Source organism: Ochotona curzoniae, unplaced genomic scaffold (genome assembly GCF_017591425.1).
Source record: "Ochotona curzoniae isolate NIBS_2020 unplaced genomic scaffold, NIBS_Ocur_1.0 patch228, whole genome shotgun sequence".
NCBI lineage: Eukaryota > Metazoa > Chordata > Mammalia > Lagomorpha > Ochotonidae > Ochotona > Ochotona curzoniae.
In genome coordinates this window covers 30,515-45,037 of record NW_024466782.1, presented here as the reverse complement: position 1 = coordinate 45,037, position 14,523 = coordinate 30,515, and the positions used below count along the sequence as shown (strand labels likewise).

The 14,523-nt window shown below is 36.6% G+C and overlaps 1 long non-coding RNA gene across 1 annotated transcript; it reads right to left on the bottom strand.

Moving 5' to 3' along the window:
- Nucleotides 1-1,791: 1,791 nt before the first annotated feature.
- LOC121166784 lies at nucleotides 1,792-9,417 on the bottom strand. Its single transcript, XR_005885481.1, has 3 exons — nucleotides 9,336-9,417; nucleotides 5,796-5,934; nucleotides 1,792-1,847 (listed from the first exon to the last, which is right to left on the bottom strand). It is a non-coding gene; the product is annotated as an uncharacterized LOC121166784 (long non-coding RNA).
- Nucleotides 9,418-14,523: the final 5,106 nt, after the last annotated feature.

Below are 14,523 nucleotides of genomic sequence, written 5' to 3'. Positions count from 1 at the left end.
TGGCACCCAAAATGCTAGGTCAGACAACTGCCCTGGTCTGAACTTTCAGTAAGTACATGCTACTTCTATTGGATGTGACAAATACTGCTTCATTGAGATCTAGAGGGCACACTTTCTATGTCTTTTAACATAAAGTCACACACACCAAATAATAAAATCAATGTAAAGTGATAGAAAATATGCAAGACTTAGGCTCGGAAAGATCAGGATTGTAATCTCTACTTTTCACTTCCTAATAACGTGACCTTGGGCTGTTGTCTCATCTATAAAATCTGTAATAATAAAATCTACTTCACAGTTATTAAGTAGACTTAATGGATGTTATTTCACAATATTTTCAAGTATAGTGCCTAGAACATCAAAAGGCGCAAAAGTAGCCTCCTCCACCTCTCTGTGTCAGGGACTCCCCAACAGACACCTCATAACCTCATGTAGTTCCTCTGCAGCACAGACCAGTGTTCACAATCACCCACTTCTAAATACGTAGTGAGTAACTCAATAAATATTTAAAGAACCCTGAATTTTAGAAGTAGAAGAGGCTTAGTTAGCGCTTTATCCACCCCATTGTTTACAAATGATTAAAATGACTCAGAGAACTTTTTTGCTTCATAAATAACAACTGGCAATCCAATGCCCCAACAATGTGAATCTGTGACCCTGATATTTGTATATACACATCACATCCTTCTGACCCTTGTGGACAGTATAGGTTCCTTTCGAAATAGCAATGTGCTAAAACCAGACTGTATGGATTGGTCAATGTGTTCATTCTCACAAGAAGGGTAATTCCACTTTGGGTGCAATTAAAATAAAGTGATCCTTTTGCATAGCAATTTATTTTCTTCAATTTAGTTGCTCAGTATTATCTTCTGGAAGTAAAATCATAATTTCATTGATAAAAGGTAAAAAGCTTTAAGGGAATTTGAAACTTACCCAATTGTCATTTGCATTTTTCTTTAAATAAACAATCTGAAAAACAGAATATTTTAAATGGATACTTTTCTTATATTAAAAACGTACCTATCATTTGCTTAGGAAATTACTCAAAAAGTCAAAACTATTTCAAACATCACTAACATCACTAACAACAACATTGATGCAAATTTTCACGTACACATCACATATTATAGCTATATGTGAAGACAATTAAAATATAAGTAACACACTTCCACTTTAGGTTCTTTGGTCAATAATTTTCATTTGTGAAATCTAATGTACTTTTAAAACAAGGCAGGAGACATGATACCTAAGAAGTCTTGTGTCAAGCTCTTTGAAATCCTGAAACTGTTGAAGTGTCTTAGCCACATGTGACATTCTAAACAAAACTGTGCAACTGAGAGAGAAATTCATTTTCTCTTTCAATTCAATTTCAACACTCAGGTGTTAGGACCTACATCTATGCATGTGCTTGCACACACACACACACACACACACCTACCTAAACATGATTATAAAGAATGGTACATGCATACACGTGTGCACACACACATACCTGTACTTGATAACAAAGAATGGTCCTTGTATGCATGTGTGCATGCGCACACACACACACACTCACACACACCTGTACCTAATAAAGAGTGGTACACACATGCACATACGCACACACATATGTATACCTGGTAATACTGAATGTTACACAGACACACAGACACACACACACACACACACCTATACCTGGTAATAATGAATGTTACATGCATTCATGTACACACACACAGACACCCACAAATGCACCTGGTAATAATGAATGGTACACACATGTGCATGCACACATCACACACACCTGTATTTGAAAGTAATCGATTGTTCTTTCCAATTCTTGTTCAAGGACTTTGATTCTCCAGCTAGGAAGAAAAATTATTTTGACATTAATGTATAAGCACAATACACAGGGCACTCATAAAACATTATTTACATCAAGAATTTTCTATTCTAGGGAAAAAACTCCCAAAACTATACCTATTGAGAAACAAACATGAGGAACTATCACGTTCTTTACAAAACATGATCTGATGTTAATATTCTAGTATTTAGGCCCTCCTGAAACAAAGGTTATCCCAAGATTTAGACTGTGTGTGTATCTGCTTTAAGTATGATCACGGGAGGCTTATTCAGTCATCTGAAATCTTAATGTGATCATAGGAAATCAATGTCCTCTATTTGGCAAATGTTATTCATTACCTTTGCAAGATTAAAATGATGGGGACAGCACTGTGACAAGGTGGTCAAAGGCTGCTATCGCATCACCCACATCTCTCATGGGCACTCATTTAAGTTCCAGCTGCCCCACATTATCAAGCTCCCTGCTAATGTGCCTGGGAACACAGAGAAAAATGGCCTACGTGTTTGGGCCCATGTAGGAGACCCACAGGCAAGCTACTGGCTCCTTGTTTCATACTGTCCCACCCACAGCTGTGGTCATTGAGAATGAGTCAGCACATAAAAGCTTCATTCATTCATTCATTCTCTAATTGTTCCTTGCTCCATGTTTCTCCTCTTTTTCTGTTTGCTGCCTTTCAAACACATGAAAAAGACTAACAAGCTAAATCTTTAAGATAAAATCCAACTTTGCTTTTTGTGTGATGCACAACTATTCACGTACAGCTGAACCTGGCCTTTTGTCTAGAGCCTTTACATTATTTCCTTGGGCCAAGTGAAGAAGGATCCAAGGTTAAAGCTGGACTTAAAGTCTTGTAAACAAAGCTGGCTCAGTGGCATAATGGGATAAATCTATGCCTGAGGCACCATAATCTCATAGAGGCACCTCATTCAGATTACAGGAGCTCTACTTCTGGTCATGTGGCCAAGCCAATCTAACCTTTATCTGTCTTTCTATACCTCTAACTTTCAAATAAAATAAATACATGAAAAGAGACTTTTAAACAGTCTAGTGTGATGGCTAAATCTTCACATGGCAAATCATAGGGATCTTATGTGGGCAGCAGTTCCTACTTCAGCTGCTCCACTTCCGATCCAGCTCCCTACTTCTGGCCTGGAAAAGGAGGGTGGCGCAAAGCCTTGGGACCCTACAACCATGTGGAAGACCCAGAAAGCTCTTGGCCTTGGATCAGCTCAGCTCTGGCTATTGCAGCCACTTGAGTGATCCAGCCAATGAAAGATCTTTTCTCCTTCTATCTGTAAATCTGCCTTTCCAAGAAAATTGAATAAATTAAAAAAAAATCTCATATACCTATCCAAATAATATTAACTGTGCATTTTCTCTGATTTTTTCCCGTAGTGAGCTTTTAGCTACTCTCCAACCCACAAAAGAAAAAGCATTTCATACCGATTGAGGGTGATCGCTTGTGTTTCACAGTGAAGCGTATCATCCACTTTGAAAAGATGATCTTCTTTCTTTAGTTGGCAATTTTCCTTTGTCATTAATTCCCTTAAGCAAAATATTACATATTTCCCTTAATACACATGATAAAACAATGAACTTTATTGCTTAACTATATCAAAATTGGTGATTCCCAAAAGTATTTTCGTACTTATCATTACAAACACAACATAAAACTGCTATATAAACATACCTGGTATAGTATTTAACATTATAAATTCAAATTTTAAAACCATCTAAAATACTACTGCTATCACAACAGACACCAACGTTTTGTGTAGGAATTTCACGTAGAAATTAGATTTAAAAGGTTAAAGAAGTGAAATTATGAGAACACATAACATTTACCCAGTCTTCCTATATAAAGCAGCATTATATTTGTTACACAGCAGTCAGCCACAACAAACCATGTTTAAGTCATTTTAGATAGGTGGTTAATGATGTGGGAATCCCACATGCAGATCCTCAGCCAGGCACAGCACTGGCTGCTGCAGGAATGTGCAGTATCAACCAGCACATGCAAGGTTCCTTCCCTCTCTAATGCTGATTTTCGAATAAGAAAATGAATAAATCATTTTACACCAGTTTTAAGTCTTGAGTTGGCTTCTGGGTCTTATCAGAAAGTAACAAAATCATACTACTCCTGAAGTAAATTATGTTAGTAGTGTAATCAGTACTATTTTTATTAGTGTGCATACTGCTTGCAATGATAAGTGGCTTTTGAAGCCCTGAGATTGTACCAGAATCTATACTTAGGACTTATATGTAATGATCTTGCTTAAAGACTGAAACAACAGCACAAAAATTTTACAATCCATTAAACAAATATATATACATATATATATACGAATCCAAGAAACTAAGTCAGGTCTTATATCATGATAAATGCAGATAAATTCTTTTTTTTTTCTTTATATACATTTTATTTCTTACTTTGTTTACACAGTCGATTAGGATGGGAAGTGTCCTGGATTAGGGGAAAGTAGATCAGACCATGGTTTCAAAATTTTCCTACTTTCTGTGTCTTGGAAAACAGGGAGTGGGAGGGGATTGACACCCACACTCTCAACTGCTTCAGCACCTGGGGATGGGGAATGGCCCTCCAATGCCATCTTAGGGTCCCCAGTGTGGCACAGGCTCAGAGGGTTCTGCTCCCTATTTACTACGGAAATGCCAATAAAAACTACATTACCATTCCAGTAAATACCAGTGAGAATGGTCTACATTTGTCAATCTATTAACATGGCTGGCATGGATGTGGGAACAATGGTACCCTGTCTCACCATTGGTGGGAATGCAACATATTGTCACCACTTTGTCAGTCAGTATGGAGAGTATTAGGACAACTGAAAGTGAATCTACCATATTGTACAGCTAGTCCAGTACTGAAAAAAAAATCCAAATAATGTGAAAACTGCATATGAAAAAGTGACCTGCAACCCTATATTTATAGCAGCATGATCCACACAAGCAAAGGCATGGAAACAGCCCAGATGCCTTTCAAAAGATGGATAAAGAAACGGTAGCAGATCTACTACATAGAACAATACTCACACACCGAAATGCATCAAATTCTACCATTTGCTGCAAAATGGTCCCAGCTAGAGACCATTATTCTCAGTGAAATAAGTCAATCCCCAAAGAACGAACATCACATGTTCTCTCTGATATGTCAACCTGCACGCAAAATCCCAGATCAATATTTAGGCAAACATGTACATACATATATTTATCATTGAAGATACTTTCCAATATGCACCTCTTCTCCCTAGTAAGAGGACTCACAATGAAAATGTTAAATATATTTTGACCAAAGCATACGAGATTTTCTAGCATTGTCTATACCTACAAAGCCAAGACATACTTAAATAGAAGAGTCATAGGCTTGTGATTGTTGCTATAGGACATTGCTGTTATAATACAGTAGTTCAGAATGAGGTATGAAGCGGGAATCTCTGTGCCTATGGAACAGCATTATGAAAATACACTTAATTGGACATAGGTATCATGTCACCAGGTAATTTACACCTTTGGAACCACCCCTATATATACTGTCTGACCCAAACAACAGTGTGCAGTGCATGACTGTGATTGGATCCAGATGCAGGGCTCACAGTGATTCTCTGATACTACACTATCCATCTATGTTGCATGCAAGTTGCTTTATATCAGAAAAAGCACATGTTCCTTTTGGTACTGGCTTATTTGCAGTGAGCATAATGGTCAACGGCTTGGGACCATTTTGCAGATGGTAGAATTTCAGCCTTTCCAAAAGGTGAGTAGCATTCCACCCTAAAAAAAAATGAATGAGCAAATCTATTTTTTTTGCAAATCTAATCACAAATTAGAAACATTCAGTAATCACAGAAATTTGAAAATGTAATACATGACTCTGCTTTCAAAGGCTATTTTACTTTTCATCCAATGGAGCTGGCAATTTGATTTTTATTACCTGCAAGTCGTCATGTCATTTCCTTGATATACTTCAGTCCTTATTGGGACTTCCTGTGGATGTGTCCCAATTTCATTTCCAAATTGTGTCTCTTCTGACTTCATAGGTATTTGTTCAGTCTGAAGATTTTCAATATGTTCTAAAGGAAATTTTAGGTCATAGCACAAGGAATAATTTAAGTTACATACTAACATCTGAGGACAGAAGTTACCAAATTAATAAGTTAATAACAAAATTAACAAAATTAAACTGGCTCCAACGATAGAATATCTAATGCTTTTCAATAGTTTAAAGATCTTGGTCTACTATTCTAAATATTGTCTCATATTTTTGTGTACAATCCTCAAAAACTTCCATTCAATCTAGCATCTATTATTCAACTTAGAAGCTAAAATCCATGAAGAAAAAAGGCTTTTAAAAGTATTTTATTTCAACAGTCCCTTAAACTATTTCCATAACAATCAGTAATATCCATTTCATCTAGTAAAGAATTTGCCTCTCAATAGTATTATAGTTCTATTCAGCACTAACATTTGGGCATAAACATAATGTAGGTAATAAATCATACAAGAAATTTAGACCTTTTGGCTAATAAATACTCAGATGTCCTCCAGACTTAAACCAAACTATGCCTGAGAGAAAAGTATAAATTTTAACCTACCTTCAACTGCTCATTCACCTACAGTAATCTATAAAAATGAAAACTAACAATTCTAAATAATCTGAATGCTTCAAAAATAGGTGTATTATTTGATGATAGAATGTAGGAAAGACATATTTTCCCAAATGTGGCACCTATCACTACCCCAAACTTAATGAAAAGAAAAAATACAAAATCATATTAATAAATAAAAAAATTTAGTAATTACATGTTATGGGTATATAACTATTCTAAAATATTCACTACTTATTTAAATGAAAATGCAAGGATATTTTAAGTAAATATCTTAAAAATAAATGACTGAATACACACAAAACTATGTGTATCTGTACTTTTAAAAAACTTTTGCAACCCATTTTAAAAGTTAAGCTACTTACGCCACTGCTAAAAAATTATTTATTAAATTGATGTTGAGTATTATTACTTTAAGATTTATTTATTTTTCATTGCAAACTCAGATATACAGAGATGAGAGAGACAGAGAAGAAGATCTGTCCAATGATTCACTCCACAAGTGAGCGCAACGGCCAGAGCTGAGCCAATCTGAACCCAGGAGCCAGGAACTTCCTCCAGGTCTCCCATGCGGGTGCAGGGTCCCAAGGCTCTGGCCCATCCTTGACTGCTTTCCCAGGCCACAAGTTGGGAGCTAGATGGGAAATGGGGCCGCTGGGATAGAACTGGTGCCCATATGGGATGCAGGTGTGTTCAAGGTTAGGACTGTAGCCGCTAGGCCACTGCACCAGGCACGAGTATTATTTATAAAACAGTGTTTCATTATTACAGATATGGCTCGTTTATTGTAGAATTTTGAAAATACAGATTAGATTATAAACTGCCCATGTTTCTCTATTCAAACATGATTACTGACATTCAAATATTTCCTTCTATACTTTACTAATGTAAATATAAATTCTGTGATTTAAAATTTTTCAAATGAGACGCTTTTTAAACCCAACTTCAAACTTCAAACTTAAAACTGACTATAAAAGAAATGTTAGGGCCCAGCACAGTGGCGCAGTGGTTAAGGTCCTCACCTTGCACGCCCGGGATCCCATATGGGCGCCGGTTCTATCCCGGCAGCCCCGCTTCCCTTCCAGCTCCCTGCCTGTGGCCTGGGAAAGCATGGCCCAAAGCTTTGGGACCCTGCACCCGTGTGGGAGACCTGGAAAAGTCTCCTGGCTTCAGATCCGCATAGCATCGGCCGTTGTGCTCACTTGGGGAATGAATCATCGGACAGAAGATCTTCCTCTCTGTCTCTCCTCTCTGTATATCTGCCTTTCCAATAAAAAAATAATAATAATAAATCTTTAAAAGAAATGTTATACATACTGCTTTATTTTTAGTTTTTTTGTTAATCTCTTACTTTGTCACCCATAAATTCAGCTTTTTTTATAAATTGTACACTGACAGAATAAAAGGACATAATAAATATAAGTTTCAGAACAAGTCAGTTTCAAGCCTAAAATCTTGCACTATTCCCCTTACTAAATAAGCCTACTATGAGAAGCAATTTTCTCTTGCCATAATACTGCTGTATCACACACACACACACACACACACACAGATTTTAAGTACACCTTTCACTTCCAGTCTGGTTTCCTGTTAATGTACCAGGGAATCAACAGATGAAAGTTCAAATTCTTGGGTTCTGGCCAATCACTTAGGAGACCTGCATGAATTCCTGGTCTTCTGTCTGGTCCAACCCCAGCAGATATGGGCATTTGGGGACTGAATCAGTAATAAAGGATCTCTCAATATCCATCTCTTGTCTGTCATTGTTCATTTTCAGTAAATCAATCAATACATAAATCCTTCACAATTTAAAAATCACATCTTTCTTCATGAATGTATTTATTACTTGTGCTGTAGTTGCGGGGGAGAAAGCATAGCATTTGGAAGAACCACCAAGGAAGGAAACGGGTAGTAAGGAACATGAGATCTATCTATATTACTTTTAAACTTCCTGTAAATCTGTAACAATTTCAAAATAAAATATTTTCTGAGATTTATTTGTTTGAGTGGCTGAGTTACAGAGAGTGAGGGAGAGTAAAGGAGAACCAGAGACAGAGACCAAACTTTCTTCTGCTGCTTCACATCCCTAACACATCAACAGTCAGGGCTGGGACAAATAGCATCCAGGAACGCAGAGCCCTTTCCAGGTCTCCCTTGCGGGCATCAGGGACACAGGTACTTTCATCTTCCATTTCCCACTGTCTCTCTAGCTACATTAGCGGGAAGCTGGAAAGGAAGTGTAGCAGGCAGGACTCAAGCAAGTTATTCATACTGATGCCAGCATTGCAAGTGGCACCTTAAAACACTGTGCCACAATGCCAGCCCCTCAATGTCACTTAAAGAAAAATAACAAAGTCATCAGGATTGATTTGAGAACACAGTGAATGGCTTCAGCTAACCCAATTGTTGGCAGGTCGACTGCAATGGGTAATAGTAACAATTATTGTGATGATCCAAAGTAATGTAATGATTTAACTTAATAAAAATCTTGAGCTATGTATCAGTGCTTTATGTAGCACTCATATTTTGAACTTGTCACCTATCCATTTGTTTGGCCTACACTAGAGAGAAAAACAAGCACTGAAATGATTATGGTATTTTTTAAAAACTGCTGTAAGGAAGACATGTATTAGCTGTGAAGAGAACAGTAGGGAAGGAGACTACAAGTCTATCTATGGAGCTGAAGGGATTGACTGAAGGTGTTCCAGCTGAAGGTAAATGTAAAGGGAGACAATGACGCTGTGTTACAGACAAGCCAAAGCACAGTGTATCAAAAACAAGGACTGGAGGCGAAACAACCAAAAGAAGTAGCCATCATTTTATCAAAAGATGAATCCTGACTTAATATCTAATATCTAAGGGAGTACCGTTTTCTGAGTCACTCTTCATGTCTTGTTCCACACAGTCATCATTGGTTATCTCGTCTCCAAGATTGGCAGAGCACATTTCCGTCTTTAGAACGTGTTCGGTGATTGAAAAAAAAAAAAACAAAAAAAGACAGAGGGTAATGACTTACACTAGTGTATTTATTATTTCTTTCCTCTTAAGATTGATTTACTTCTTTATTTGAAAGTCAACAGAGAGGAGAAGACAGGGACAAACACTCTTCCATTCATGGGTTTGCTACTCAAATTACCACAACAACTGAAGCCAGGAGCCAGGAACTCCATCTGGGTCTCACACATTTGTGCAGAAGTCCAAGTAACTGGCCCATTTTTCTGCTGCTTTTCCAAGTACATTACCAAGGAGCTATGAGATGCTAATGTATGTGGTAGCTTCACCTACAGTAGCACAATACCAGCCCAAATGTATTTCTTGTGGATGTACAACTACAATTTTTAAATAAATCTACCTACAGTAGGTATTTGGCACAGTGGTTAAGATGCCCATTGAGATGCCCATAGTCTCACCTGAATGCCAGGGTTCCCGTCCTGACTAAGAAGAGAACTTCTTAGTTCTCTTCCATGACCATATTCATCCCTAAACCCCACACCGACAGGTGGTGCAAGTATATGCATTCCTGCCGCCTTGGTTGGACATTCAGATGGAGTTCCGGGCTGCTGGCTACGACAAGGTCCAGGCAAGGCTGTTGTGGCTATTAAGCTCTACAAAACAAAACTGAAACTAGTGATTCTTAATCAAACATTTTATAATTGTTCATTCTTGCTACATCCGTATTTTAAAATAACAAAATGTTTTATGAGATGATTATCTGTTACAAATAATAGCAATCATTAACATAAAGGATATATTTTATATAATGAATAATATGTGATATAAAAAATTACAAATTTTCATGTATTAAAAAAACATAATTAAGTGAGGAGTTCAACTGAGATAAAATACATTCTTAAGAAATATTCAAATTAGAACATGAGAATTTTCCCAGCGTTGGATAGTTTTTTCCTTTGAATGCAGAAAAAATTTCTAGCACTGTAACAAAAATATCACATGACTGTGTCATATATTTCTCTGGAAAGCCCCACTTAAATCTATTGTGCTCTACAATTTCCATCCTTCAGTTGCCTCACATTTTTAAGAATTTGAGGCACCAAAAAAAAAAGGTCTACAGCTTTGCACACAGTGCTAGGATAGTATCTCATTGTTGTTCTGTTTAACATGTATTTCAATCTTTGAGCTTGGGGAAAAAGTTAAACAATACATTTGTCACGTGGCATCCACAAAAGGAAGGGTTCAAGAACCGGCCATCTAACTCACAAATGCAAAAATCCACAGATGCTCAAGTCTCTCATGCACAATAGTGCAGCATTCACGTACAGTCCATAAATACCTATATTTTAGCTCAGTTCTATTCTACAAATGATACTTAGCAGCTCTGTTATGGAAATAGTGATAGCATTACATAATTAGAGAATAAGCACAAGAAGAAAAATCTGTTAGAAACAATATATATATTTTTTCAAATAGAGTGGATGCAGTTTGTTAAATCCATAGCTGTGGAATTTGTAGGTGCAGAGGGCAAGCTATATGATACTAAGAATATTGTCAAGATTCCAGCCTAGCAATTTAATTCATAATTTGCTATAGCAATGATTTGTTTCATTTTATTTTGTTTGGAAAACAAAGTTTTTAAGTTTCCAAGTTAAGATACAATTCTATCCAACTCAGTCACACTCATCAGTAGAGCCATTTACCTCAATATGATTTTCATTGTCATTGATAGGTTGGTCTGCCAGTTTTTCAGTGTACATACATGTCATTTTCTGTTCAAGTCCATTCACCATTTGTTTCAATATTTTAGCTTCTCCAATAAGCTGAAATCGCAACAAAAAATGCAATTCGTCATACATGTTTGTAAACAGTTGTATTTACAAGGCTGGTATGTCAATAACAGACATCAAAAAGACAGGAAAGAAGATGACTCCTATTGCAAAGAATTTTCAAATTGGGGTAGTGTAAAACAATAGGTTTAAGTATTCTTGAACGGATTTACATATGTATATAAAATCAAAAGTTTTCAGAGACAAAAACACAGGTACTTTCTAAAGTTCATGTAAAATGACTAGGGATAAATTTGTCACTAAAATTATTTAAAACCCATGCAAATTTTTAATAGGATGATTTTTTTTTCTATAAAATGGTTGGAAACACTCATCTCTCTCCATTTCCCTCTAGCCCTCTGACATTCTGGTACTTTGCATGTCCTAGAAAGAAAATCCTTTATTTAAAAGTAACAAACTCAGCCTGAAGAAAAGAGACTATGTAGGTAAGTAAAAAAAAAAGGTATAAATTCGTGAAAGAAACTGTCCATATATATGAAAGAAACATCTACTTAACTTCATGACTTTATTATCAAACAATAAACATTAAATTTCTCTGTCAAATTCGCCATTCATTGGAGCATATCTTACACAATCACACCCCAAAAATCCTTTTATATAAAATTGCAATGGAATCAGATGATGCCTAATAGGCAAACTAAAATGAAACAGCCAAAATAAAATAAAACAGCCATTTGGGGAGTCAACCAGACAGGGGAATGTCTCTCTTTCTCTCTATCACTACATGTCTCTCTTGTAACTATGCCTCTCAAATAAAAGCAAGTCTTAAAAAATGATATTAAATTAAAATGATAGCCTAGTAATTAAAGTCCTTGCTTTGCATGTGCCTGGATCCCATATGGGCACTGGTTCTAATCCTGGCAGGCTTGTTTTCCATCCAGCTCCCTGCTTGTGGCCTAGAAAAGCAGTTGAGGACGGCCCAAAGCCTTGGGACCCTGCACCTGTGTGGGAGACCTAGAAGAGGCTCCTGGATCTTGGCTTCTGATCAGCTCAGCTACACTTGGGAAGTGAATCAATGGACGGAGCATGCTCTGTCTCCCATTCTCTCAAAGTAATTGGACTTTGCAATAAAAATAATAAAAAATTGAAACTAAGGAAAAGCCATTGAATTTAGTGACTAGATGCTATCTAATACACTGCTAAAAAATGAAGTAAATATGCAGTCATAAAAGGTTAGTGATTGATCATTATTACAATATTTTGTTTCAGGAACGCTGATAATTAAAACTCCCATAAAAGTAGTTGTAACAAGTAATGTCATCTAAGTGATTTTTTTATATGAAAGTCTACTTTTGATTCTATCACAACCTTAACACTGGGTTGACCATCACTTGCTCTTGACACAAGAAAGATTGCTGCTTTTTCTGTTATTTTAGAGGCATAAACCCTTTGCTTCTAAAATAGGTAAAATAGAAAATGCGTCAAAGATGACTGTAAAAACAAAAAAAAAGGAAAGTGACAAAAAAGCAGTAATAAACTCAGCAGACCTCAGGAAGCTAAGACAAAAATGGAAAGGCTTAAAGGCAGATTGATTTGATAACACTTCCCAAAAATTATATAGTCTGAAGACAAAAAAAAAAGAGCCAGCAAGAGCATCAGAGTGAAAAGAATTATGATTATGATTGCTATTGTTTTTTTATTATTGGACTGAGCCTCTCATGTAACAAGGCATCACTGGACATCCACATCCAGTTTCTCTGATAATGGAGTGGCTCAAGCCTCAGTCCATCCAGTTTCCTGCTTCCAATAAATATGACCCTGAAGAGTCAGTAGGTGACGGTTTGTGTAGCTGGATCCCTGCTGCCTACATGGCAGACCAAGTCTGAGCTCCCAGCTCTGACTGTTGGCCTGGCCCAGCCCTAAAAATTACAACCATTTGGGGAATGACCCAGAAGATATGAACTTTATCTCCACCTCCTAAATAAATGCATTTTTATAAGACTGACATCTCTTGAAGACAGTGTATTGATGAATTATGAATAGGTATATGGGAAACAAAACAATTATGTTAAGGAAAATGTTGGGTGAGACAGAAAATGTAATCCTATTACATGACCCGGATATAGCACTTAGAGAATCATAATAATGCAATTATTGGTCATATCTAAAGTGTCCCACTGAAAAACTATCAAGTTACAGCAAAAACAAAAGGAAAAGAAATACAAGTGAATGAGTGTATCTTACCTATATAATTGGGGAAGAAAAGGTTAAATATTAAGTCCTCATTTTATCTACCTCCAGAATCACTTCTGCCTTTAAACCTCAGATAAGGTGTGGGTGTAACTGCTATCTGCTGTGATGGCCAAGGTATAAAATATGCTGCTTTACATTCACTCCAGGAAAGAGTAGCTGAGGAATATACACTTGTGTATCCCTCCCCAAAATATACACTTGCAAGTGGGCAGAGAAAGTGTCCTACTCTGATAATAACAAGAAAAAATATCTACTCTGGCTCTTAATATGTTGTTGGTCACAAGTATGCCCAAAGTGCTTCTAATGACATAGTTGAAAGCTAGAGTCTCTACAGAGTACAAACCTGTTTCATGCTTTGTTGAAGCTTCACATTTTCATTCAATAGCTTAAGTAAATCCAAATTCAGCTGAAAACTATTGGTGATTCTTTCAGCCTAAGTATAAAACACATTAAGTCAGTAACAATTAACATAACACAATAGATCATCTTCACGGACTCCCTAGAATATCCACGTGGACAACAGCTAAAGCATCCTAAAGCATGGCAACAACGTGCCAACAGAGGCAACCCAGAGGAGCAGGAAGAAAGAACCTAGAGTCAGAATATAGTTCTGCCACCAATTTGCCACGTGACCTTGGACAAATGACATAACCTCTTATAAATTTCCATGTATTAGATAGCAAATTTTGTGAACTATGCATTCTGTATGTCCTCCACTAAAAGCTAACTTTATAGGAGTTTTCTGTCTTAATATGTTAAACTCCAAGCATCTTCAACAGAACTCAGTATATAGCAACAGCTTTTCAAATATGTGTATAGTGCTATAATGAATTTCTATCAAGTGCCTTATGTGTGTATATGTGTGTGTATGTAAACTGAAGATCGTCTACCTCTGAAACCCTAACATCAAATAATATTCCTGAATAATAATAGCAACAACCAAATTTTATTTATGTACAAAAGCAACAGACCTACAAGTGTTAGACAAATTCAACTTACTGCAGTAATTTGTGTTTGGTGGGAGTTTTTGTCATTGTCCAGGGTCCGTACTCTTTGTTTC